Source organism: Prunus mume, linkage group LG1, assembly GCF_029339155.1.
Source record: "Prunus mume cultivar Tortuosa linkage group LG1, ASM2933915v1, whole genome shotgun sequence".
In the NCBI taxonomy this organism is placed as follows: Eukaryota; Viridiplantae; Streptophyta; class Magnoliopsida; order Rosales; family Rosaceae; genus Prunus; species Prunus mume.
The window spans coordinates 5667425-5693897 of record NC_142698.1 but is presented as its reverse complement, the minus strand read 5'-3'; the positions used below and the strand labels follow the sequence as shown (position 1 = coordinate 5693897).

Sequence of the window (26473 nt, the reverse complement as noted above, 5' to 3'; positions counted from 1 at the left end):
AAAGTTCGTTTTTTGGGACATAATATTAATAAGGGACTAATAGTTCCGATTGATCGAGCAATATCCTTTGCTGATAAGTTCTTTGATGAAATTAGGGACAAGCATCAGTTACAAAGATTTTTAGGAAGTCTCAATTATATAAAGGATTTTTATAAAGATCTAGCTCAAAACTTAAAATTATTATATCAAAGGTTGAAAAAGAACCCAGTTCCTTGGTCTGATGAACACACTAAAGCTGTTAGGAGACTGAAAGTTAAAGTCAAAGAACTTCCTTGTTTAGCTTTAGCCAACCCAGAAGCCTTTAAAATCGTAGAAATTGATGCTTCAGAAAGCTCTATCAAAGGAGGTGCTCGATCTGTGTGGTTCTAGGTTGGATCTAGAGGGTGCCAAATCAATCCTAGTTTTACCAGGTTCTGGCCCGGCCTCCTCTTAAGAGCAAAATTTTAATCAATTTTTAGCTTTAGTTTATATGCGGAAGGTAGTGTAGGGACGTAGAGAATAAACTAAATAATTATCATAAATTCAAACATACAAAGCCAAAACCAGGAATAAGAATATAACGAAATTAAAAACGATATAAATGATAACATTAATATTTAATAAACTTACATAAAAGCGAAGGGTAGTAGTGCTTAATAGAAGCTTCGCAGAAGCAACACTTGGAATATAAAAACACTCAAACACTCAAAAGTACAAAGTTTATTTCTGGAGGCGATAATTTTTTCGATGGATGTGCAACTGAGGAGAGATCCTCTTTTTAAAGCCTCGAGGCTGTTGTCGTGTCAAATAAAGACAAGAAGTCACAAAGTAGTCTATAGTAGAGTGGCATCTTCACTTTGAGGATTCTTGCTGAACTTTCCTGCAAACAGCCAAAAAAGAAAAAGCAAACTTTTACAAAAGTGAAAGCTGAGTTAAAGCAGGAGAATCTTGCTTTAACTAGATAAAGAGTAAAGCAAAACTACAGGAAAGCATAAAATTACAAATTTACAAATTGTCTTTTATCAGATAGAATATTACTGAGGCCCACCATAAAGCTCCGGATGGAAATTTTCTAGCATGTCTTCATTAGCAAAAGGGTCCATCTCATCTTCAGGCTGAGTAGAAGCCAAAGAGTGAGAGAAAACTCAGCATGGTGTCACATGCTTAGTGGAATTGCTTAAAGTAGTGGCTACGTGTCTTTAGTTATTGAATACTTATAGAGTTGCATGTCTTTTAAACTTTAGTTGAGTAATTGTAGGAGTCTAGTTAGTCACTCTCATAGTGGAGAGATGTCGTGAGAAAGTATTTTCTATTTTTATGCTTTAAAGAGTCTGGTCTATGTATAAATTCGAATGGCTTTTCATTAATGAGATAGCAGATAATATTCCTACTGTTAGCTTATCTAACTTGGAGGTTTTGGGTTCCCTCGAAGCAACCCTTTTCATCTAATTCCTATCCCAACTGAGCTTTCTAGCTATTGCTGCAACCATAGGAGGCCGTAAGAAGAAGGCTACATACCCACTCCCTATATCTAATCGCCCAATCACACGAGCCATGTACCAAGCACGTAACACATGGCAATGGCATTGGCGCTTCGCTGGCTTTCCTCTTCCGGGGACAAGCCCATTCGCCCTCTCTTCAATACCACCTCTCATTATTACATGGTACTTTCTACCTTTTCTCTTGTTTTGTGTTGTTGGGTTCTTTGCTGTCATTGAATGCATGATAATTTTACCACCTTAGTATTCACTTTACAGTCATCTTTGCCCAGTGAAGCTGTCTATGACAAGGAGAAGCCCGGTGTCACAGTAAGTTCCCATTACAACCAGTTTTTAATCTGACTTGGTTTTTTCTCTGTGTTTTTGTGTGTTGATGTGGTTTGTTTCTAAATAGTAAACCATGAACTTTATATCTTACAGTTGCCTAAGAAACTGAATGCTCCACTGGAGGCAGTGGAACCCAAAATTGCAGACATCATTGAGCACGAGAAAACCAGGCAATGGAAGGTATGCTCTTATTCTGTCATCAAAATCAAGACTTCGGTATGAAGTACACTTGTTAGAATGGACAATGGTGTAGTTTGGTGCATATTTTTCAGTGAACAATTATTCTTGTGAATAGTGCGTTCTTTTAGTAGTCTATGTTGAGAGCTAAACCCATCTAGGCCATAATTGAGAAACGTTTCTCTCTTTCCATTTCTTGGTGAGAATTCAAATGATGGAAAAAATTTATCTTTAGCATGATATCAAAGTATTGGTCTGTTGTTTAACTTCATGTCTTATTAGAATTCTTTGTTGTATTTCTGAACGGGCTAGAGCTGATATCCTCAGAGAACTTCACATCGCTGTCTGTGAGGCAAGCAGCTGGGTCAGTCCGTGATGGGGAAAAAAACAGTGAAGGATACCCTGGTGCTAGATAATTTGAAGGAACTGAGTATGTGAAATCTTCCCAACTATTCCCTTTGCTTAAAATACAAAAATATGTGACTGAAAGAAGGGTGTAACATAGTCAAACTCTTTATGCTTTATTTTGGGTTACAAACTAATTAAGAAATAACTCTTCATATTCTCAGGGTCATTGACATGGCAGAATCCTTATGCCAGAAGAGTGCTTTGGAAGCATTTCGGTTGGATCCAGCAAAATGGGGAGGTAAATTCATATGGGCATGACTCATGAACTGCCTCCAGCTATTTGTTACAATGTCTAAAAGTAAGCATACGTGCAGTATGCATCTCAACATTCACCAGGACCTAAATTTCATATTCACAGAGCAGTTTCCAAACACCTACTATATGAGTCAGGATGATTTTAATAGAAAATTATAGGCCTGGAATGTCTTGGAAGACCAATTGTATCTTAGCCCTCAGCTTTCCTATCACGTATCTTCTATATGACTATTTTTAGCAACTGTGTGAAAGAACTTGGCATTCTAATCACCTTCCTGGAGCCACTGAACGTATCAGTTGCCAGAAGTCACTAAAAGCTGGAGAATATTATGATGTAGGTAGTAAGTGGAGATGGGTGCTTGCTTGGGGTTGAAGATTTGATTCCTTGTGTTTTTTGCTGGTATACAATTGCCTATGCTAAGTGTGTCAAACTAAATAGTTATTTCTGTCCAATTTTACAGAAACAAGACTAGAAATATTCTACAGACTAAAGGTTGAAGTGACAATTGAAAAAGAGGAAGAGGAAAAGGAAGAGGAGGAGGATTGTGTAGCCATAAGAAAAGAGGCAGAGAGCAAAAAACAGGAAGAATTACCATAAAAGAGATAGATGGGGTAGGGTTAGCAATATCTAATATAATGTAAGTTGAGCATAAATCAGGTCAATCAAATCCCTGAATAGTAGTGTTTAGCAATATCTAATATAATGTTACCAGGGTCATTTTCTTATGTTGCAGTCAATGTGCATCTTCTTATGTTACCAGGGTCTCCAGCTAATTTCCAGGTTTACACTGCATTGTTAAAACCTCATGATAGAATCACTCGATCTTCCTCATGGTGGGCATCTTTCTCATGGCTATCAGGTAATTACAACTTCTGCTGAGCGGTTTCTGCTGTGTACTTGAAAAATGTCGTCTATTGTTTTGTAACATCTGCAGATTCATTTTTCTCTAGAAACTTGAAATAGCTGCACTTAGAGCAATACCACTGTTCTTGTAACATCTATTGACTTTGAAGAAAGTTGAGCCTCAAGCCATCACAAACCTATTAGTTCAAGCTGTAGAATGTAGGATTAGTAAACTGTCATCTTTTAATACATTACAAAAGACCAGAAAAGACATTATCAAAAACTTATTACTGAAATACTGTGATGGATGATTTAAACCACAACATTTTGTTGAAAGGTTACCAAGATTAAATCTCTCTTATTCTTATTATTCCTGCTTGTCATATAGAAACTACATGTTTAAATTTATAGAAGCTTCATCTGACAAGAATAACCATGATTTGCAGTTGGAAAAAAGTGCCACGCTATTCCGGCCGAATTTAATAGTTGCTGGTGCTAGTGCTTTTGCACGTCTGTATGACTATGCACATATTCGCAAGGTAAACTTGTTTGGATTTGAATTATAAGAAGAAAAAAAAACTCTTAAGAAAACCTTTACTCATCTTTTTTTGAGAAAACTAAAACTAGACTTACAATTTCATTTGGAATTTGGAATTTGGAATTTGACTTGATGTGATGGAGGAAAAGTCCAAAATTACCTTTGTACTCGACAGGTATGCAACAAACAGAAAGCAATATTGTTGCCAGATATGGCACACATCAGTGGATTGGTTGCAGCCGGTGTCATCCCATCACCTTTCGAGTATGCAGAGGTAGTGACCACCACAACGCACAAGTCGCTTCGTGGCCCTTGTGGAGCCATGATTTTCTTCAGGAAGGGGGAAAAAGAGATTAACAAACAAGGGAAAGAGGTGAGTTTTCAAAGATCATAGTTCGAACTTATTTTTTTTTACCTTTTAAGCTGCAGTTTACTAAGCTCACCCAATGTTTATACTTTCTTGAAGGTGCTGTATGACTACGAAGACAAAATCAATGAAGCTGTCTTTCCTGGCCTTCAAGGTTGCCCGCACAACCACACAATTGCTGGTTTGGCAGTTGCATTGAAACAGGTGTACATGCTGATTATGATAACCAGGAATTTAATTTTTATTTTCTTTGTAGAAGTTAATTCTATTGTTAATGCGGTATATTTAATTATTGGGAAATAGCTCTAAATGCCACCTTTTTTTTATAATTTTTTCTGAAAAATACCACCTCTTCCCAATTTTTTTTGCAACTATCACCTATAAATATATATTTATTGTCCACTTATTGCACACATATCACTTTTCTCTGAAATTTAGTTCTCTCTCTCTCTCTCTCTCTCTCTCTCCATCTAGCTAACTACGCATCTTCTCACGAAGAAGAAGATCAAGAACAACCTACAGAACCCACAGCTTTGCCCTGAAAACCCAATTCTTCCTCTTCCTCTCTATTTTCTTCTCTACCCAAATACAAACCCCAATTTCGTCTCTCTCCAAATCCCTTCTACAACCTAAACAAACCCAAACAAAACCATCTTTTCTGAATATGACAGCATGTGTTGGCATTAGATGGCCATTGTTTGAGCATTTTGGTCCAATTTTGGGGGGTTTTGAAGTGTGGGTTTACATGCCCTCTTCAGGAACAACTTCTTCAAAAAATGAATTGTTGCAAATATGTATGTTTTGATGTTAAATTGAACTAACTACGTATCTTCTCACGAAGAAGAAGATCAAGAACAACCTACAAAACCCACAGCTTTGCCCTAAAAACCCAGTTCTTCCTCTTCCTCTTTGTTTTCTTTTCTACCCAAATCCAAACCCCAATTTTCTCTCTTCGAATCCCTTCTGCAACCTAAACAAACCCAAACAAAACCATCTTTTCTGAATATGACAGCATGTGTTGGCATTAGGTGGCCATTTGAGCATTATGGTCCAATTTTGGGGGGTTTTGAAGTCTGGGTTTACATGCCCTCTTCAAGAACAGCAATCGTATTGTGATTTTATTATGGTTGTATTGTAGTTGTATTGCTATGGTATTGCTGTTATATTGATTTTTTTTTAGTGTTTTATTGATATGTTACTGTAATTTAATAGAAATATATGTTGATATCATTTTTCTTTATCTGCTTGTGATTTGAGTAAGAGTTGAGATTATTCTTGGCTGAAGTATTATTTACGATCTCTCTCTTTCTGTCTCTCTCTGCTCTTTGTATTTTTCTCAACATTTATGTGTTAATTTAATGTCTAGCATTGTTTTGGAACCATAATCATTGTCAATCTCATTGTTTCTTTAAAAGATTGCTGTGAAATTGTTACTTCATTTTCTTCTTTCCTTTGTTTTAAGATATTTTTGTTTGGAGAAAAAGAACTTTGTTTTTGTAATCTAAAAGACTAGGTATCTATGTCCCACATCTTGGGACTAATTGAATGTGCTTTTTGATATTGAAAGGAAGCTGGCATCTTTGGTTGAAAAAATGAAGGTGTTACTGCTGAAGTAATTTCTACTTGATTTCAATTTGCCTATAAAACTTGTTGACTGGTGCTCAACAAGTTGGGTTTTTGTAGCTTGAGTTGGCGTATAATTTAGGTTCGTTTTTTGCATGTGAGTGTTTTAATGGATTGGATCTTCTACCTGTATGTTTGTCAAATCTCAATCATGTTTCTGAGATGAGTTGTGCAGTAGTGTTGGTTGAAAATTAATATGTTATTTATTCATTGAAAGCATATTGTTTCTTGATGGTGAGTACTTGACCAAATTATAATTTGCTATAGTTTTGTCTTGACAATTTATGTTTCTCTCTATTTTTCTTTTCAAATTGCACAAGGAAAAAGCTGCACCCAACTCATTTCCCTGTGAAGAACAAATTTGAGGTTAACAATTACACAATGTGTTTTAGCTGGTTTGTGCAGATACTGATGTGCAAGTGATACACTGGCATTGGAGACCATTTTGTGCATAATGTAATGTGTAGAGAAGGAGTTCTTTTAGCAACTTAATATTGTAATAGTTCAACAATTAGAACAATATATAATATGGGAAAGAGAGTACAAAGACATCCATACGGTACTTGTTTATTGCCATTTTATAGCTTTTGCATTGGTTGTCTATTGCCGCTTTATTGCTTATTTATTGCTTTCATATTGCTTTTGTATTGCTTTTCTATTGCCACTTTATAATCTACATGACATTATAATGGAGTGGAAGCAACTACGGATAACCATTCTTACATCATCGTCTTTTATGTTTCAAAACTGTCGTATACATGATTGCCGTATCTTGCTCAAGATCCCAAAGTTTTCAAGTAAATTGAATTAAAATTTCATTTAATGGTATCAAAATAATTACATGGTCTCCTATACAATAATATTCAATACAAGTTTTTTATTTCACGTAATCTTAAAAAATGACCAAGTATCTCAAGAATTAACAAATTGAAAACAAAAATCTTGTAACACCCCGACTCCAATTATTTCCTATTTTAATTAAATTAAGAGAAATTATTAATTTACTCTTGGGTTAAGGGTAATTTTGGTCAATTTCTTATCCGGGAAGATTTTGGGACCACGAGTGGTTTGGTTGCGTAGGTGGTACTAAGACGAAACCATAGACAGGCGGTAGGCTTGAATCGGAGATTTAATGAAGTTTTGGCGATCAAAATAAGTTCGATGGCGGAACCGTAAATATTTCGAAGAGTTTGGTAAAAATCAGATTTTTCATTTTCACCTCACTCTCTCTCTCTCTCTCTCTCTCTCCCGCGTCTCCTTCCTCTGCGATTTCCCCCAACCCCGTGTTTCACTGCTCACCGAATCGGAAAACCTCATAACCGCCACGTCCGCCACCTCACCCTCGAGACCGGTTCCATTAGAACCACCACCTTCTCCTCTCTCTTCCCGCCACAGGAACCGCCGCAATCCGCCAAAAATGCGAAAAGTCGCGGAGTGACAGAACTTCCACCGCTCGATCTCTCTCCTCCAGCCACCATTTCCGACGGGTAAGGTGAGGTTTCTCATCCATTTTCTGTGTTCTAGCCTGGCTGTTGCATAGGAATTGATCGATTTACAGTTTAGATTCACGAATTTGGAAGTTAGGTTTTGGCCGGTTTTCAATGTGAAATTCCGGCCACTTGCCGTCCGAATTGGACTTGGCCGTAGTCGAAAAAGATGCTCCATTCGTCGAGTAGTATCTAGAATTGGAAGGGTGGCTCGTGATTTGGAGATTTTCCGTCGCCGAAAATTTCTCTACACACCCACGCGCTGCCGGCGCGTGTGGCGGCGCGTGGGCAAGGCTGGTGAAGTTGCTTTTTATCTTGATGAGATCCTTAGGTTGTCACGAGTGCGTAGGATTTTGCGGATCTCAATTTGGATGTCGTTTGACTATCGAACGGATTTCGCATATTGTGCGTTATCCGGGTTCGATAAGTTCTAACCGTTGGATCATTTCCAAACTGAAGTATGTCGATCTAGGTACTCTTAGAAACCTATAGGAATTCGCGGATTGTGAATCGGAGCCCCGGATGTTCCGATTCAATAATTTGAAGTTTGGGGAATCGCGATAACCGTATGTTTGGAAAGCGATTCCCAAGCCTGTAACCGGACCTTAGGATATTCCTTTGGATGTACGCGACCGGGAACTTGGGGATTTAAGTATTTCCTTTTGTGAAATTCTATTTTGGAAGTGCGTTATATTAATCAAGGGTTCGTATCTCGAAATAGGTACTTGTCGACCATTCGCAGCAGCAGGACCCTCTCGGGGCCGGGCAGCTTGGGATTATTTGTGAGTGGACTTTGTTTTAGGCATATGCATGGTTTTATTGGTAAAAGACTTGTGCATATATTTTAAATGGTGATTTTGATTTAATAATTATTGGGTTGATGGATTTGAATATTTTTATAAGTATTTGCAATATATTTTGAGTATGGATATATGTATTTGAGTATGATGAATATATTGATATGGATTTTGGGATTGACTATCTATATTGTCTATGTATAGAGTATGAGAGGTTGTTGTGGTGAGATTGTGGAAAGATATGAGTTAGAGGGATGGTTGTGAGATGTATGAGTATGTTAGGTGAGTACCATTCCCTAGTTACTAGGCTTCCCACACACGTCGTTGGCAGTGTCGGTGGGGTGGGAAGGTCATGAGATTGCGGGTCTCACACATGTCGCTGGCAGTGCGGTGTGTGAGACACTTTCCATACGCGTCGTTGGCGTGCCGGCGTATGGGAAGAGTATGTATATTGCTTAAGTATCATCACACACGTCGTTCGCAGTGCCGGTGGGGTGATGATACTGTCTGCGCGCGTAGGACTTGTTATGAGATTTGTGAGCTACACGTGTCGTTGGCAGTGCCGGCGTGTGAGCTATGGAGTTCCGTCCCCCGGTTGGACTACTCATCCCCGGACGCAGTTAGTGTTCGAAATCCTGCGTACAGCTAACAATCCCCCGGTTGGATTGTTTCCCCGGTACATTAGTATGGAGAGAAGTATATATTATATTATAGTCCTAGTTATATATATATATATATATATATATGAGTGTTTACGGGTTGATGAGAGTTGCATATCTTTGGAAAATGAGTTGTGGATTTGAGATGTGGAGATATATTGGACTTTGGGATAATGTGTTTTGAGTTTTGGTTTCTGAATTGTGAAACTGCATGCTAGCGCATTATTTTTACATGGTGGGGTTATTTTGTTGATTTAAAGTGCAAACTTTATTTTTGTCCACTCACATATTTCTGTTTTGCGCCCCCAAGCAGAGTTGCTTTTGGAAGCGTTGAGCTGTAGCTCCAAACTTTTCATCAGTTGTTAAGGTCTGTGTAAATTCCTTCTACTCAATTGTTTGCTGTAAACAAATTCTGTAGATGCTCTGTTATCGCCCATGTTAGGTTGCTACTTGAGGCCGGAGGCCATTTTATGTTGGATTGTTGTATGTTAAAAGCATGCTGGCAGTTGGAATATATCTATTATGTAAATTGTGCAGGCTGAATATTGTTGGGTATGAGCATTTTATAGGGGAGACTCTGCCAAAATTTTGGTAGGATGTCTTGGATTTTTAGTAGTGGGCCTGGCATCAGTGTGATGTCGGCACCAAGACGGGTCCGCCTCGGTTTCAGGAAAAATTCAGGCGGGTCCTGTCAGCTTGGTATCAGAGCATTAGGTTCATTTTCCTTCGACATTTGCACTTTTGCTGCATTGTTGATCTAATGATTTTATGGTTTCTTTGTGTAGAACCATGGTAACTCGCCGACCAAGAACGCGAGGTCGTGGTCAGAGATGGGGGCCAAATCCTCCACCACCATCTCCGTCACCACCTCTTTCACCACTAGTTCCATCTCCTCCACCATCTCCACCGCCGGGATAATGCCTTGGATTTGCGCCATGTGCTGAGCCAATTTACCCGCACGATGACTACCGCTTTGTGGGGGAGGCGTAGTGCAGAAAGTTCTGAAATCAAAAGGGTGAAGGAATTCGGGGCAAAAGAGTTCATGGGTGGCCTGCAGACTCAGCAGAGGCCGAGTGTTGGATTACCGATGTGGAGCGAATCTTTGAGGTACTGGAGTGCCCAGATGGAGATAGAGTCCGTTTGGCTACCTTTCTGCTTAAAGGGAATGCTTATCATTGGTGGAAAGCTGCAAAAAGGGGTTATGAGAATCCAGCTGCTATTACCTGGGAGGAATTCCAAAGAGTCTTCTCCGATCAATTTTATCCACCTTCCTATCGATATGCTAAAAAGTCGAATTCAGATTCAAGGTGGATCAATGTCGGTGGTCGAATCAAGGTTTGCACCGCATTAGTGGCTACCTTGAAGAGGATCGGTGCGACGCTTTGAAGGCGGTTTGTGGTGGGAGATTCAGACCGTGGTCACCGCCAAGACTTATCCCAACATGAGAGCTTTGGCTCAGCGGCCGATGAGTATCTAGGACATGTGCTTTGGGTACAGGAAGACGCCGCAGAGATGCGCAAGGATTGGGTGGCCCAAGTCAGGCCCATCCAAGAGAGGAGGATCTAGTTCCAGCTCGCTAGTGGTGGATGGTCCGTGGACGAGGATCCAGCCTGTAGTGGGAGATCCGGTTCTCATCCAAAGATGGACTCGAGATTCAGAGCAAGCCTGCATCTAGCACGCCTAGGACTCCCTCCAGCATCGGGTTGACATGCTACGGGCAGGTGGGGCACTTTGCGAAGGATTGCCCTAGTTCCATTCAAGGGTAAACCAAGCCTCGAGCAACGGCTCAATATCCTACTTTTGTGGACAGTGGCATACTAAGAGGATTTGCCCACGATCTACCCAGTGATACACCGGTGAGGATCGGAGCCCAGCAGGGCAAGGTAATTTGGGTCAAGATCGAGTCGAGTGGTGCTACTTCCTCCGCAGCGGGATCTTCCAAAGAGTGTGGCACCGCCATCTTCTCGGGAAGAAGTGGCAGAAATTAAGGGGTCAGCTCGGCGTTCTACCACTCGTGCTAAGGTGTTCTCTATGACCCAAAGGAGGCACAGCCACTCCGGACGTGATTACTAGTATGATCCCTATTTTTGGTTATCTTACTCGTGTTTTAATTGACCCGGGGGCTACACATTCTTTCGTAGCACACAACTTCGTACCTTATGTCAGTGTGAGACCGACACACATGACAGGAAGTTTTAGTATTTCTCTACCCACAGGGGAAGTCATGTATGCGGATCGGGTATTCAGAGAATGTTATGTTCAAGTTGACGATACGTGGTTGGAAGCCAATTTGATCCCTTTAGAATTGGAGGATTTGGACATTATTTTGGGGATGGATTGGCTAGAGAAGCATCATGCGTCCGTGGATTGTTTCCGGAAGGAAGTGACACTCCGGAGTCCAGGACAGCCTAAAGTGATTTTCCGGGGAGAACGTAGAATCCTCCCTACTTGCCTTATCTCTGCTATTACAGCTAAGAGGTTACTCAAGAAAGGGTGTGAAGGATTTCTAGCTCATATCATCGACACTCGAGAGATCACATTGAATCTGGAAGATATTCCCGTTGTCAGTGAGTTCCCTGATGTCTTTCCAGATGATCTTCCTGGGTTAGCTCCTGAAAGGAAAATTGAGTTCACTATTGAACTTCTTCCAGGCACCAATCCTATCTATCTAACTCCTTATAGGATGGCACCAGCTGAACTCCGGGAGCTGAAGATTCAGTTGCAGGAATTAGTGGATATGGGTTTCATCCGACCTAGTGTTTCCCCATGGGGTGCACCGGTGTTGTTTGTGAGGAAGAAGGATGGGACCATGAGGTTATGTATTGATTACCGGCAGTTGAATAAGGTGACAGTACGTAACCGGTATCCTTTGCCGCGGATTAATGATTTGTTTGATCAGTTAAAAGATGCCAAGTATTTCTCTAAGATTGATCTGAGGTCAGGATACCATCAGTTGAGGATTAGAGAGGAGGATGTCCCCAAGACCGCATTCAGAATGCGGTATGGTCATTATGAATTTCTGGTAATGCCGTTCGGATTGACGAATGCTCCAGCAGCATTTATGGATCTCATGAACAGAGTGTTCCGACCATATTTGGATCACTTTGTGATTGTGTTCATAGATGATATCTTGGTTTATTCTAAGACTTTGGAAAGGCATAAGAAGCATCTAAGGTTGGTAAGGACTTTAAGGAGGAAGCAACTGTATGCCAAATTTAGCAAGTGTCAGTTTTGGCTGGATAGAGTGGTGTTCCTTGGACATGTAATCTCAACGGAAGGGATTTATGTGGACCCACAGAAGGTTGAAGCTATTGTGAATTGGGTACAACCCACAAGTGTGACGGAAGTACGGAGTTTTCTGGGGTTAGCAGGTTACTATCGTCGATTTGTGGAAGGGTTCTCTTCGATAGCAACACCTCTCACGTGGTTGACGAGGAAGGACGTTGCATTCGAGTGGACGGAAGAGTGCGAACGGAGTATTCAGGAGTTGAAGAAGAGGTTAACCACCGCACCTGTTTTGGCTCTTCCTGATAACTCAGGGGGCTTTGTGATCTATAGTGATGCATCATTGCAAGGATTGGGATGTGTTCTGATGCAACATGACCAGGTGATTGCTTATGCCTCGAGGCAACTCAAAAAGCATGAGCGAAATTATCCAGTCCATGATTTGGAACTTGCTGCAGTAGTGTTTGCTTTGAAGATTTGGCGACATTACTTGTATGGTGAGACATGTCGGATTTTCACGGATCACAAGAGCCTCAAGTATTTCTTTACCCAGAAGGAGCTGAATATGAGACAACGGCGTTGGCTGGAATTGATCAATGACTATGATTGTACGATTGAGTATCACCCAAGCCGAGCTAATGTCGTTGCAGATGCATTGAGTAGGAAGACTACTGCGAACTTAGCCCATATTAGGCGGCCTATCTTCCGTTGTTAGTCGAACTACGGAAAGATGGAGTAGAAATGGAGATGACTCAACAAGGTGGAATCCTTGCTAGCTTGCATGTGAGACCCATTATGGTGGAACGAGTAATTGCAGGCCAGTTGGAAGATCCTACACTCTGTAGGATAAGGGGAGAAGTAGGAAATGGAACACGGAAGGATTATGCCATAAGGGGAGACGGAGCCTTGGTAAAAGGAGCTCGTCTATGTGTACCTAGTAAGAATGTTGAGTTGAAAAGAGAAATCATGGAGGAAGCTCACTGTTCCCCTTACACTATGCATCCGGGTAGCACGAAGATGTATCGGACGCTACGGGCATATTATTCATGGCCGCATATGAAGGGAGACATTGCCAAGTATGTGAGCAGATGCTTGATATGTCAACAAGTGAAGGCGGAATGACAGAAGCCATCGGGACTCATGCAACCACTTCAGATTCCTGAATGGAAGTGGGAGCGTATTGCCATGGATTTTGTTTTCAAGCTTCCACGTACTTCAAAGGGTCATGATGGAATTTGGGTGATAATAGATAGACTCACCAAGTCTGCTCATTTCCTACCCATCAAGGAGACCTATTCTTTGACAAGGTTGGCAAAACTTTTTGTGGATGAGATTGTCAGATTACATGGAGCACCTGTGTCTATTGTATCGGATAGGGATCCTAGGTTCACTTCTCGATTCTGGAGGTGTTTACAAGAAGCTATGGGTACTAGATTGCAGTTCAGTACCGCTTTTCACCCACAAACCGATGGACAATCGGAAAGAACTATCCAGACTCTGGAGGACATGTTGAGGTCTTGTGTGTTACAGTTTAAGGATGCATGAGATGTTCACCTCGCCCTTGTGGAGTTTGCTTATAATAACAGCTATCATTCGAGTATTGGGATGGCTCCTTATAAGGTGTTGTATGGGAGGCAGTGCAGGACTCCTATTTGTTGGAACGAAGTGGGTGACAAGAAACTAGAAAAAGTGGATAGTATCCGGGTAACAAATGAGAAGGTGAAGATGATAAAAGAGAAGTTGAAAACTGCACAAGACCGACAGAAGAGTTATGCAGATAACAGGTCCAAGGATCTTGAGTTTGCAGTTGGGGATTGGGTGTTCCTGAAGTTATCTCCTTGGAAGGGTGTGATGAGATTTGGGAAACGTGGGAAGTTAAGCCCTCGTTACATTGGACCCTATGAAATCACAGAGCGAATTGGACCTGTTGCTTATAGACTTGCCTTACCCCCAGAACTATCTCGAGTTCATGATGTATTCCATGTATCCATGCTCCAAAATACATGCCAGATCCTTCTCATGTATTAGAATATCAACCTGTGGAGTTAGAAGAAGATTTGTCGTATGAGGAACAACCAGTACAGATCTTGGATAGGAAAGAACAAAGGTTGCGTTCTAGATCTATCCCGGTAGTGAAAGTCTTGTGGAGAAGCCAAACTGTTGAAGAAGCTACTTGGGAACCCGAAGAGCAGATGCGGGCCAAGTATCCTTATCTCTTTCATTGACAGGTACGTGATAACCATTCTTACATTATCGTCTTTTACGTTTCAAAACTGTCGTATACATGACTGCCGTATCTTGCTCAAGATCCCAAAGTTTTCAAGTAAATTGAATTAAAATTTCATTTAATGGTATCAAAATAATTACATGGTCTCCTATACAATAATATTCAATACAAGTTTTTTATTTCACGTAATCTTAAAAAATGACCAAGTATCTCAAGAATTAACAAATTGAAAACAAAAATCTTGTAACATCCCGACTCCAATTATTTCCTATTTTAATTAAATTAAGAGAAATTATTAATTTACTCTTGGGTTAAGGGTAATTTTGGTCAATTTCTTATCCGGGAAGATTTTGGGACCACGAGTGGTTTGGTTGCGTAGGTGGTACTAAGACGAAACCATAGACATGCGGTAGGCTTGAATCGGAGATTTAATGAAGTTTTGGCGATCAAAATAAGTTCGATGGCGGAACCGTAAATATTTCGAAGAGTTTGGTAAAAATCAGATTTTTCATTTTCACCTCACTCTCTCTCTCTCTCTCTCCCGCCTCCTTCCTCTCGCGATTTCCCCCTCCCCGTGTTTCACTGCTCACCGAATCGAAAAACCTCATAATCGCCACGTCCGCCACCTCAGCCCTCGAGACCGGTTCCATTAGAACCACCACCTTCTCCTCTCTCTTCCCAGCCAAGACAGCCGGAACCGCCGCAATCCGCCGGAAAATGCGAAAAGTCGCTGAGTGACAGAACTTCCAGCCGCTCGATCTCTCTCCTCCAGCCACCATTTCGACGGGTAAGGTGAGGTTTCTCATCCATTTTCTGTGTTCTAGCTGGCTGTTGCATAGGAATTGATCGATTTACAGTTTAGATTCACGAATTTGGAAGTTAGGTTTTGGCCGGTTTTCAATGTGAAATTCCGGCCACTTGCCGTCCGAATTGGACTTGGCCGTAGTTGAAAAAGATGCTCTATTCGTCGAGTAGTATCTAGGATTGGAAGGGTGGCTCGTGATTTGGAGATTTTCCGTCGCCGGAAATTTCTCTACACACCCACGCCGCGCGTGGCGGTGCGTGGGCAAGGCTGGTGAAGTTGCTTTTTATCTTGATAAGATCCTTAGGTTGTCACGAGTGCGTAAGATTTTGCGGATCTCAATTTGGATGTCGTTTGACTGTCGAACGGATTTCGCATATTGTGCGTTATTCGGGTTCGATAAGTTCTAACTGTTGGATCATTTCCAAACTGACGTATGTCGATCTAGGTACTCTTAGAAACCTATAGGAATTTGCGGATCGTGAATCTGAGCCCCGGATGTTCCGATTCAATAATTTGAAGTTTGAGAAATCGCGATAACCGTATGTTTGGGAAGTGATTCCCAAGCCTGAATCGGACCTTAGGATATTCCTTTGGACGACGCGCACCGAACTTGGGATTTAAGTATTTCCTTTTGTGAAATTCTATTTTGGAAGTGCGTTATATTAATCAAGGGTTCAGTATCTCAAATAGGTACTTGATCGACCATTCATGAGGCAGACCCTCTCGGGGCCGGGCAGCTTGGGATTATTTGTGAGTGGACTTTGTTTTAAGCATATGCATGGTTTTATTGATAAAAGACTTGTGCATATATTTTAAATGGTGATTTTGATTTAATAATTATTGGGTTGATGGATTTGAATATTCTTATAAGTATTCGCAATATATTTTGAGTATGGATATATGTATTTGAGTATGATGAATATGTTGATATGGATTTTGGGATTGACTATCTATATTGTCTATGTATAGAGTATGAGAGGTTGTTGTGGTGAGATTGTGGAAAGATATGAGTTAGAGGGATAGTTGTGAGATGTATGAGTATGTTAGGTGAGTACCATTCCCTAGTTACTAGGCTTCCCACACACGTCGTTGGCAGTGCCGGTGGGGTGGGAAGGCCATGAGATTGCGGGTCTCACACATGTCGCTGGCGCGGTGTGTGAGACACTTTCCATACGCGCTGCTGGCGCGGCGATGGGAAGAGTATGTATATTGCTTAAGCATCATCACACACGCCATTGGCGCGGTGGGGTGATGATACTGTCTGCGCGCGTAGGACTTGTTATGTGATTTGTGAGCTACACGTGTCGTTGGCAGTGCCGGCGTGTGAGCTATGGAGTTCCGTCCCCCTGTTGGACTACTCATCCCCGGACGCCGGTTAGTGTTCGAAATCCGCTTACCACCTAACAATCCCCGGTTGGATTGTTTCCCCGGTACATTAGTATGGAGAGAAGTATATATTATATTATAGTCCTAGTTATATATATATATATATTTATTTATATATGAGTGTTTACGGGTTGATGAGAGTTGCATATCTTTGGAAAATGAGTTGTGGATTTGAGATGTGGAGATATATTGGACTTTGGGATAATGCGTTTTGAGTTTTGGTTTCTGAATTGTGAAACTGCATGCTAGAGCATTATTTTTACATGGTGGGGTTATTATGTTGATTTAAAGTGCAAACTTTATTTTTGTCCACTCACATATTTCTGTTTTGCGCCCCAAGAGTTGCTTTTGGAAGGCGTTCGAGTGGTTGTGAGCTCCAAACTTTTCATCGTTGTTAGGGTCTGTGTAAATTCGCTCTACTCAACCTGCTTGCTGTAAACAAATTCTGTAGATGCTCTGTTATCGCCCATGTTAGGTTGCTACTTGAGGCCGGAGGCCATTTTATGTTGGATTGTTGTATGTTAAAAGCATGCTGGCAGTTGGAATATATCTATTATGTAAATTGTGCAGGCTGAATATTGTTGGGTATGAGCATTTTACAGGGTAGACTCTGCCAAAATTTTGGTAGGATGTCTTGGATTTTTAGTAGTAGGCCCGGCATCAGTGTGATGTCGGCACCAAGACGGGGTCCGCCTCGGTTTTAGGGAAAATTCTGAGGCGGGTCCTGTCAGCTAATCTCCTATTTAATTGTTGAATTTACATGAAGTATCATCCCTTTTACTCTTGCAGCTGCTCAAGCCTAGTCCCCATTCAAAAGTCATGATCCAAAATCCACTAGCTGACTAGTCTCTCCAATCTACCAAAATATTTCATTCATTTATAGAATATAAGATAAACAAACAGAAAAACATGAAGCTCTCGAAGGCAAATATTTCATTCATTGATAGAATCTAAGATATTTAATGAGTACACTTCCATACAAAGTCATCAATTATTTTCATCAAATGCAGAATGACATGTCAACCATTGTGTTTTCACCCCACAAATTTTCTAATTTGAAGCACAATGACATCTTCTACATATACACTCTAGCTATGTTCAACTATATGTCTGTTATGTATAAGCTTTTCATAATTTCTTGTCATTTAAAAACTTTTGTTGGTATTGAACTCAAGACACTAATGAAAACATTTTGAGGCAGTTTGAATACGTACAACAGAGCAAACTATCACTATTGAAGAATACCTCTTACCCAAGATGTGTGACATAGATACATTGCGGGCATACAAGACTTTTCAAATTTTAGACAGCCAAAGTTTAAGTGCAAAAGTAGTAAACTGACATTCATAAAGTCTAGATCTTGTTGATCAGAAAACACTCACCATGAGTATCTAGTCTTTTAGATTACAAAAACAGAGTTTTTTTTCTCCAAACAAAAATATCTTAAAACAAAGGAAAGAAGAAAATGAAGTAACAATTTCACAACAATCTTTTAAAGAAACAATGAGATTGACAATGATTATGGTTCCAAAACAATACCAGACATTAAATTAACACATAAATGTTGAGAAAAATACAAAGAGCAGAGAGAGACAGAAAGAGAGAGATCGTAAATAATACTTCAGCCAAGAATAATCTCAACTCCTACTCAAATCACAAGCAGATAAAGAAAAATGATATCAACATATATTCCTATTAAATTACAGTAACATATCAATAAAACACAAAAAAAAAATCAGTATAACAACAATACCATAGCAATACAAAAGCAATACGACTACAATACAACCGTAATAAAAGCACAATACGATTGCTGTTCTTGAAGAGGACATGTAAACCCAGACTTCAAAACCCCCCAAAATTGGACCAAAATGCTCAAACAATGGCCACCTAATGCCAACACATGCTGTCATATTCAGAAAAGATGGTTTTGTTTGGGTTTGTTTAGGTTGCAGAAGGGATTCAAAGAGAGACGAAATTGGGGTTTGGATTTGGGTAGAGAAGAAAACAGAGAGGAAGAAGAAGAACTGGGTTTTGAGGGCAAAGCTGTGGGTTCTGTAGGTTGTTCTTGATCTTTTTCTTCATGAGAAGATGCGTAGTTAGCTAGATGGAGAGAGAGAGAGAGAGAGAGAGAGAGAGAGAGAGAGAACTAAATTTCATAGAAAAGTGATATGTGTGCAATAAGTGGACAATAAATATATATTTATAAGTGATAGTTGTGTTGATGCTCTTTTCGGGAGGTGAACTTAGAGAAAAGGGGGTTGTCTTCAGCAGTGGAGAAGGTGAGAACCTTGAGTAAGGGAAGAGCCTGCAGAAGACAAAGTAGGAGAAGCAATCGTTAAGCTTCGGACACCGGTGTGGTGTCGGTCAAAGGCTCTCCAATGCTTAAGTCAGCTAAGAATGGTAAAATTGGCAGAGTAATAATAACAGTGATAAATAAGTTACCCCTTTTTACTTGGGTACTGTTCCCTATTTATAGGGAAGTGAAAGTGGGAGGTTTGTACAAAGTTTCGATGTGGGACTTTGTGCGAGTCGATGTGGTGGTGACATGTGTCTTGGAGATTAGGTTCGGCAGTTGAGAGCTTGGCAATCGGTACCTTCGGCGGTATCCGGCACCTCTAAAGAGTGTCTTCCTTCAGCAAGGGAGAAGACGTGTCTACCTTGGTGCTAGTCGTTTTGAGGCTGGATATGCTCGGTTGATTATGGTACCAAGAAAGATGGGATTCAATAGTCGATTACACCATAATCAACCGAGCATATCTAGCCTCAAAACGACTAGCACCTAGGTAGACACGCCTTCTCCCTTGTCAAAGGAAGACACTCTTCCGAGGTGCCGGATACCTGCCAAAGGTCCCGACTGCCAAACCTAATCTCCAAGACATGTGTCACCACCACAGCGACTTGCACAAAGTCACACATCGAAACTTTATGCAAACCTCCCACTTTCACTTCCCTATAAATAGGGAACAGTACCTAAGTAAAAAGGGTAACTTCTCTATCACTTTTGCTGTTACTCTGCCAATTTTACCATCTTCACTGACTTAAGCATCGGAGAGCCTTCGGCCAGCACTACATCGGTGTCCGAAGCTTAATGATTGCTTCTCCTACTTTGTCTTATGTAGGTTCTTCCCTTATTGAAGGTCCTCACCTTCTCCACTGCTGAAGACAACCCCATTTCTCTAAGTTGACCCCAAAAAGAGCATAAACAGTTTGCTGCCGTCTGTGGGAAATGATACAAAAGCTTCTGTTCTCCCTTCTCCAATGCCTTTCGGCACCCCTACAATCAGCATAAACTAACTTGCCATTTGACAATACCCTCAACCGTGAGTGCCAAGGGAGTAGCATGCAGAAGATTAATCTTTGCAATATAGTTCAAAAGAAGAGGAAATATGTGGACCACCCTAGCTTTTCTTCACATGCCTTACCGTTCGGCACCTTTGGTAAATATTGATGAGTGGGTTCCCAAAAGATAAGATTTGCATTTCTTAGCTTGTGTCCTTATTTTATTCCCATATGCCGATATATATGGTACAAGCCCATTATTCTATTGTTAAATCCAAGAGCCAAATGTAATGTGAATAATCGGCAAATAAAAGGGAACAAAGACAAAACTGCATGACTACCATTCGGTAGCCATTCCCCACCGACCCACTAGGGGACTTGCCCTTTTATTTGTCATTTGGAAGGTTCTGACTGCTACCATCTTTTTTTCATCCTACACTTGTCACTTGGAAAATGCTACTGTCATACCCCTCAGATTTTGGGAAATCTTTCAAAGGGAACCAAACGGCATCCAAGCTCAACATGCATATCGAGGATGACAATTACTGATCGGCATCCACGTCAGTTATTCCTTCAAGGCACCCAAAGACCCAAGTCAAGAGTGACACCACCATCTCAACAAAATTCAAAACTGCCGTTCGGTAATACCTCCATTTCAAGTCTAATGGGAAGCCCATGTAATTCATTTGAGCCCTTACCGTTCGGCACCCTGCTTTGCATGGCTTCCATGATTGTCACGTTGCATGGCAAACGGAGCATAAATCGGTTCCAATCTAACGGATGCCCAAGTGCATCCCCACCATGAGATAAGATTCTTATTCTTATATTGTATTATTTCAACATAGTTGCAAGCAGGCAATATTTAATAACTCATTAATAGAAGCTATGGCTTAGGTGTTGTTCAACACCTGTCAGTTGCTATTTAGCAATTCAATGGAATACCCATGCAATGGGCAATGAGTCAAGGGATCGACATCATGTTGTTAAGCACCAACTCAACTCAACTGAATTTTTTATGGAAAGTCATCACCCACTAGAGCAATAAAACCTCTCATGGTTATCCAAATCCATGCACTTGTACAGAATCATAGCCTCTGGCTGAGTACACCGTGTCTATGAATCACTCAAGACACCCAATCGTTCGGCAGCCAAAGAAAACCCCAGGATCCGACTCCAAGGACACCCCTGCTGACCTAGAAGATTGGCCAAAAAAAAAAAAAAAAAAACCTCTTCCAAGCACTCTTGCCGAAAGGCAAGTGCTGTGCTAAACTGGGGACTTGCCCACGAAAAACCTCTCAGCAAATCCTCCCTTGCCGAACCTTCAAAGGATCCAGCCACCACGAAATCACGACGCTGACCCTACCGAAGCTACCCCGTACTCCACTCCCTTTCTCAATGCTAGTACTCGATCCCCGGTGAAGGACCAGATCCCTAGATCGCTGCTGCAGTCCACACAAATCCTTCACCCATCCTTGCCAAACGGCAAGGGCTGTGCAGAAGGCAAATGCACGAAAATAAAAAGTCACAAAACTCTACCTGTCGAATGACAAAATCCAGCTCCAAGCCTCACTCCTTGCCAAAGCCAAGGTCTATGAAGAGGCCTCAAAATTTTTCCAAATAACCCTTGCCGAAAGGCAAGGGCTGTGGAGCACAAAATCTGCTTCAAACCTTCTTTGTCGAAGACAGAAGCCCTGCTCGAGAAGGATCTTTTTTAGCCCTGCCCTGCCGAAGGCCCAGCTCAAATTTGCCTAACTAAATGCTACAGACCAACAACTCGGATCTGCCAAAACAGCCCCGCCGAAGTGTGAGCTGCCTAAAACCCAACTCCAAGACCACTTGCCTAAATCTTTTTGGGTGCACAAATAACTAGCAGCCAAGCTTGCCGAACTTGAGAACTCGAGATTGCCGCCGAACCAGCCTCGCCTCGACGAACCCAGCTCATGTGCCAAAGGAACAAGGAGGCTTCAAAAATCTCTCTCAGAACACCTTTGTCGAACGGCAAGGGTTGTGCAATAACTCGAACCTCACTCCATGAAGACACGAAATCTGAAACCCACCGAATGACCTCCTCGCGCCCAATCGCACCGAGGCTACCGAAGCAGGACCAACTCCAGCTCTACCTCTAGCCCTCTCTACCGAAGGCCTAGCTTTAGCTCCTTTGTCGAAAGCTTTGGATCCTCGACGAAAAAATTGGTCATAGATGTGCCAACTGGACCACAGCTTCCTACTGACTTGGCCCCTGCTGAATGACAGGTTTTAAATGAAGAGGAATTCACCCCCCCCAAAGAACCCTAGCCGCAGGATGAAAGGGCCAGCTCCAAATTGTCCTTACCGAAGCCCAATTAAGGCTTACCCCCAAAGCAAACTCCTAAAGCCCAGCTCCATACACAAGCTTGTAGGCCCATAGATTTAACGCCACGACACCCTTGCCGAACGACAAGGGCCATACCAAGGCTCCTTGACTTTCTCTCCTTTCAAAGCCTTGCAAATGGTCTAGGTACCCCCTTCCCCCCCAAAAAAGCTATTATTATTATTTCTTAAAATAATAATAAAAAATAGACATATGCATTTCTTCCCTTCAACACGCTCGTGCCTTTGGCAACCCCATTTGCCTTCGGCACCCCGTGCCCCTCGACATTTTATCTTGTGAAATGCAAGTCAAATGTCTTTGGCAATTTCCTTACAACATGCAAATGTCTTCGACACCCCTTGCCTTTTGGCACCCCTTGCCCTTCGGCACCTTCTCTTGCGACATGCAAGCTTTATCTTTGGTACCCCCGTGCCTAAGCACATCACCTTGGCACATGCAAGTTTTGTGTTGTCTTCGGCACCCCCATGCCTAGCCACATCGTCTTGCGACATGCAAGCTTTGTGTCGCCTTCGGCACCCCTGTGCCAGCCATATTTCCTTGTGACATGCAAGCTTTGTGCCTTCAGCATCCCTTTGCCTTCGGCATCCTTTTGCCTAGCCATATTGCCTTGCGATATGCAAGCTTTGTGCTTTCAGCATCCCTTTGCCTTCGGCACCCTCATGCTTAGCCACATTACCTTGCGACATGCAAGCTTTGTGCATTCGGCATCCCTTCGCCTTCAAAGCACCCCCGTGCCTAGCCACATCGTCTTGTGACATGCAAGCTTTGTGCCTTCAGAATCCCTTTGCCTTCGGCACCCTAGTGCCTAGCCACATTGCCTTGCAACATGCAAGCTTTGTGCATTCGACATCCCTTCGCCTTCAAAGCACCCCCTTGCCTAGCCACATTGCCTTGCGACATGCAAGCTTTGTGCATTCAACATCCCTTCGCCTTCGACACCCCCGTGCCTAGCCACATTGCCTTGCGACATGCAAGCTTTGTGCATTCAGCATCCCTTCACCTTCAGTACCCCCATGCCTAGCCACATTTCCTTTGGCACTCCCGCCCTTCGGTGTACTATGATGCCCTTCGGCACCTTTGCATAACAAAATGGGGACTTGCAAACCACTTGGCTCTTTGTTGCAAGTTCCCTCCCTCCAATGTCCTTCTTACTCGGGGACTTGGGGGACTATAGGTAGTGCACTATACAGCTCGGAAGACGAACTGTGGTGTTGCTTGGCCAATGCACTTAAAATTACAAGTCCCCAATCAAGAAGCACCTTCTTACTCGCGAACTTGGAGGACTACTGTTAGTACTATAACTGATCGAGCAACTAGCTAGACTAGATTATCTGCGTGCCATGCTTTGAGAGGTCATCACCTTAGTCAAAGAAGCATTACCACAAGTCACAACTCTATATCAAATAGTTTAAGAGGAGTCCCACATCGGAAAACTACAAGAAGTGAAGATTCCCCCTTACCTATAAAAGAAGACTACTCTTCACTTAGAAAAGGGTCTTGGATCTAGACCCTTGGGCCTTGGACTCTCTCTTCTGGATCCCAAGACTGGGCCGAGCTTCTCACTTGTTATCTTTATATTTGGGTCCAACCCCTTGTACAAATGTAAACAAATATTATCATAATGAGAACATCCTTCTCCGTGGACGTAGCTCATTCATTAAGGGTGAACCACGTATATCGTATATTTATTGGTTGTCCAAATCTTCACACACATGTTGAAGGTCCTCATCTTCAACCATCATTCACCATTCCACAAGTATCTAAGTTGACCTCCCAAAAAGAGCATCAACAAGTTGCAAAAAAATTAGGAAGAGGTGGTATTTTTCATAAAAAATTATAAAAATGGTGGCATTTAGAGCTATTTCCCTTAATTATTTATGGCAATAAATGACCTGTAGTAGTTATCGTTTATGTTGAGAATAGGGGTTTCTTATGCATCTTGAGTTGCGTCTCAGCTCACCACCCATGCAAATATCTTATGGAACTCAGGTGGCCAAGACAGATTTATCTATACAGATCAGAAACTGAAATACCTTATATTGTCTTTTGGAACTGACACATACTGGAGTCAAACTGCAAATTTTGTTTGAAGTACTTGCTTTACCTTTCTGTGACCACTGAATTAGAAAAAAAATGTGGAAGTTCCTATTTGCAAATGGTCCGATGTAAGATATATATGCATGGTTTATGGCCAGTACATCCAAAGCAATTTTAAGGAAGTATTAACTCTCTTGGCCTTTAACATCTATGGCCAATTCAGACTTTACCCTTTTACCCTCACACTCTCCTTCCCCCAGTTCTTTCATCAAATTACCAATGATACTTGAGAATTTTACTTTCTAAGTTCTGTTGAAATCTTATTGGACATATTTTCTGATTCTTGTTTAAATGTAGGCTACTACACCAGAGTACAAAGCTTATGAAGAGCAAGTTCTCAGCAATTGCTCAAGATTTTGCACATAAAAGAATCTTTGTTTTTGAGACAAGATCTTAAATATATATATATATATATATATATATACAGTTATTCTCTTATCCAGATATCCACACGTTTTTATCATGCGGGTGCTATTGTAAACAGGCAAGAAAGCAGGGAGGGGTAGTATAAAACATGACATCCACATAATAATAACGTTTGGATGTCCACATAGGAGAATTTCTGTATGTGTATATAGCTTCAGAGAGAGATAACAGCTTCATTCATTTCCTTTTGTTCACCTAAGCTAGAATTTTGCTTTATATAATGTTCTCTTGTTAGGACATAGGTCTATAATTTACTTCCAGCATTCTAATAGCTAAAAATTGGAAAGAAAAAAAAAATGTCGTCTTTTGTTGAGAAGGGCTACGAACTTGTCTTTGGCGGAACTGAGAACCATTTAGTTTTGGTGAAGCTTCTGGGTTTCAAAAATTTGTTTGTGCAATCATCTAAGTCTACCACTTAGTTGTGCTTTATAGTTAGAGAAATTTTGAAACTACCAATCTGAGTTGTTGACTCCATGTAATAGTGTACCATATAGTTTTTCTATCATGAAAGAGGCAGTGACAGCACTGTCTGTTTGTTAAAACCTCATTTTCCGAGGTATTGACGGCTCCAGGGTCGAAAAGGTGTTAGAAGCTGTTCACATTGCAGCCAACAAGAACACTGTTCCTAGAGATATGTCTACCATGGTTCCTAGCGGCATCAGGATTGGTAAAGGCTTCTGATAATTTTGGTTCTTCTTACACTCTTTTTCTTTCACAAAATTTCAGTAACCTTACTTGGTGATTTTTCTGAAACTTCGGAACCTCGACTTTTACTTCTAGGGGATTTGTTAAGGAGGATTTTGCTAAAGTTGCAGATTTTTTTTATGCTGCTATGAAGTTGGCGGTGAAGATCAAGGGGGAAGCCCAAAGTTCCTAAACTATTTGATATCATAAATTTCATTCTCACCAAGCCTTTGTTTGTCCAGTTGTCATTCATATACAAGTGGTATCTAATAGTTGGCTGTTGATAATCCCGGTGTTTGGATGGGCTAATGTGGAACTGCGCATTGCCTTCATTTCTGGATACCAGGAACAAAGTTGAAGGACTTTGTGGCCGCATTGCCGCCTCTCACTTCCAATCTGTAATTGCAAAGCTCTGCCATGACGTCGAGGAGTATGCTAAGCAATTTCCCACAATTGGGTTTGAGAAGGAATCCTTGAAGTACAAGAACTGAAGAACAAATCATGTTGTGTTAGGTATGTGTTCACCCGTTTTGATTTAATCCTGTGATTGTTGGGTAAAGTTCCCCCTTAACTTGAGAATCATTCATGGTTAACAAATCAACTTTCTTTTGTGTATGAGTGTGCCACTGCTAGTGGTTAAAACCCTAGCAGACTTCTAAAAAATAGGTAACTTGCGCCCCAAGTTACTGATTCTAAACAAGTAATTGTGAATTTGGATGATGAATATCTCTCAAGTAAGTTCTTTTCTTGCCTCAGACTGGTGAGGACTTCACAATTTTTCACAGTACAAAACTGGTAGTTCTGACGAATAAATATTTAAAAGAGAGCAAAGCTGTTTATGCAGAACGCCTATTATAGATCTTAAAAGAGGACTGCCAAGTTCGAGAAAAACAACAAAATGTTGGACTTGATTTCGGCTGGATAGCTGCCTCTAAGGTGGGCTAGACTGGATATGTTTATGCTGGATTGTATCGTCACCCCTTCAACCGAGGTTTCATTGGAAATCGATA

At 41.3% G+C, this 26473-nt stretch overlaps 1 pseudogene across 1 annotated transcript; it reads left to right on the top strand.

The window, feature by feature from the left end:
* Positions 1-1202: 1202 nt before the first annotated feature.
* On the top strand, positions 1203-25983 carry LOC103331469 (serine hydroxymethyltransferase 2, mitochondrial-like; annotated as a pseudogene). Its single transcript, XR_016123272.1, has 14 exons — positions 1203-1643; positions 1737-1787; positions 1899-1985; positions 2288-2412; positions 2552-2628; positions 3380-3528; positions 3836-4028; positions 4203-4400; positions 4494-4598; positions 24651-24713; positions 25079-25154; positions 25336-25442; positions 25534-25648; positions 25810-25983. The product of XR_016123272.1 is annotated as a serine hydroxymethyltransferase 2, mitochondrial-like (transcript).
* The last annotated feature ends 490 nt before the right edge of the window (positions 25984-26473 follow it).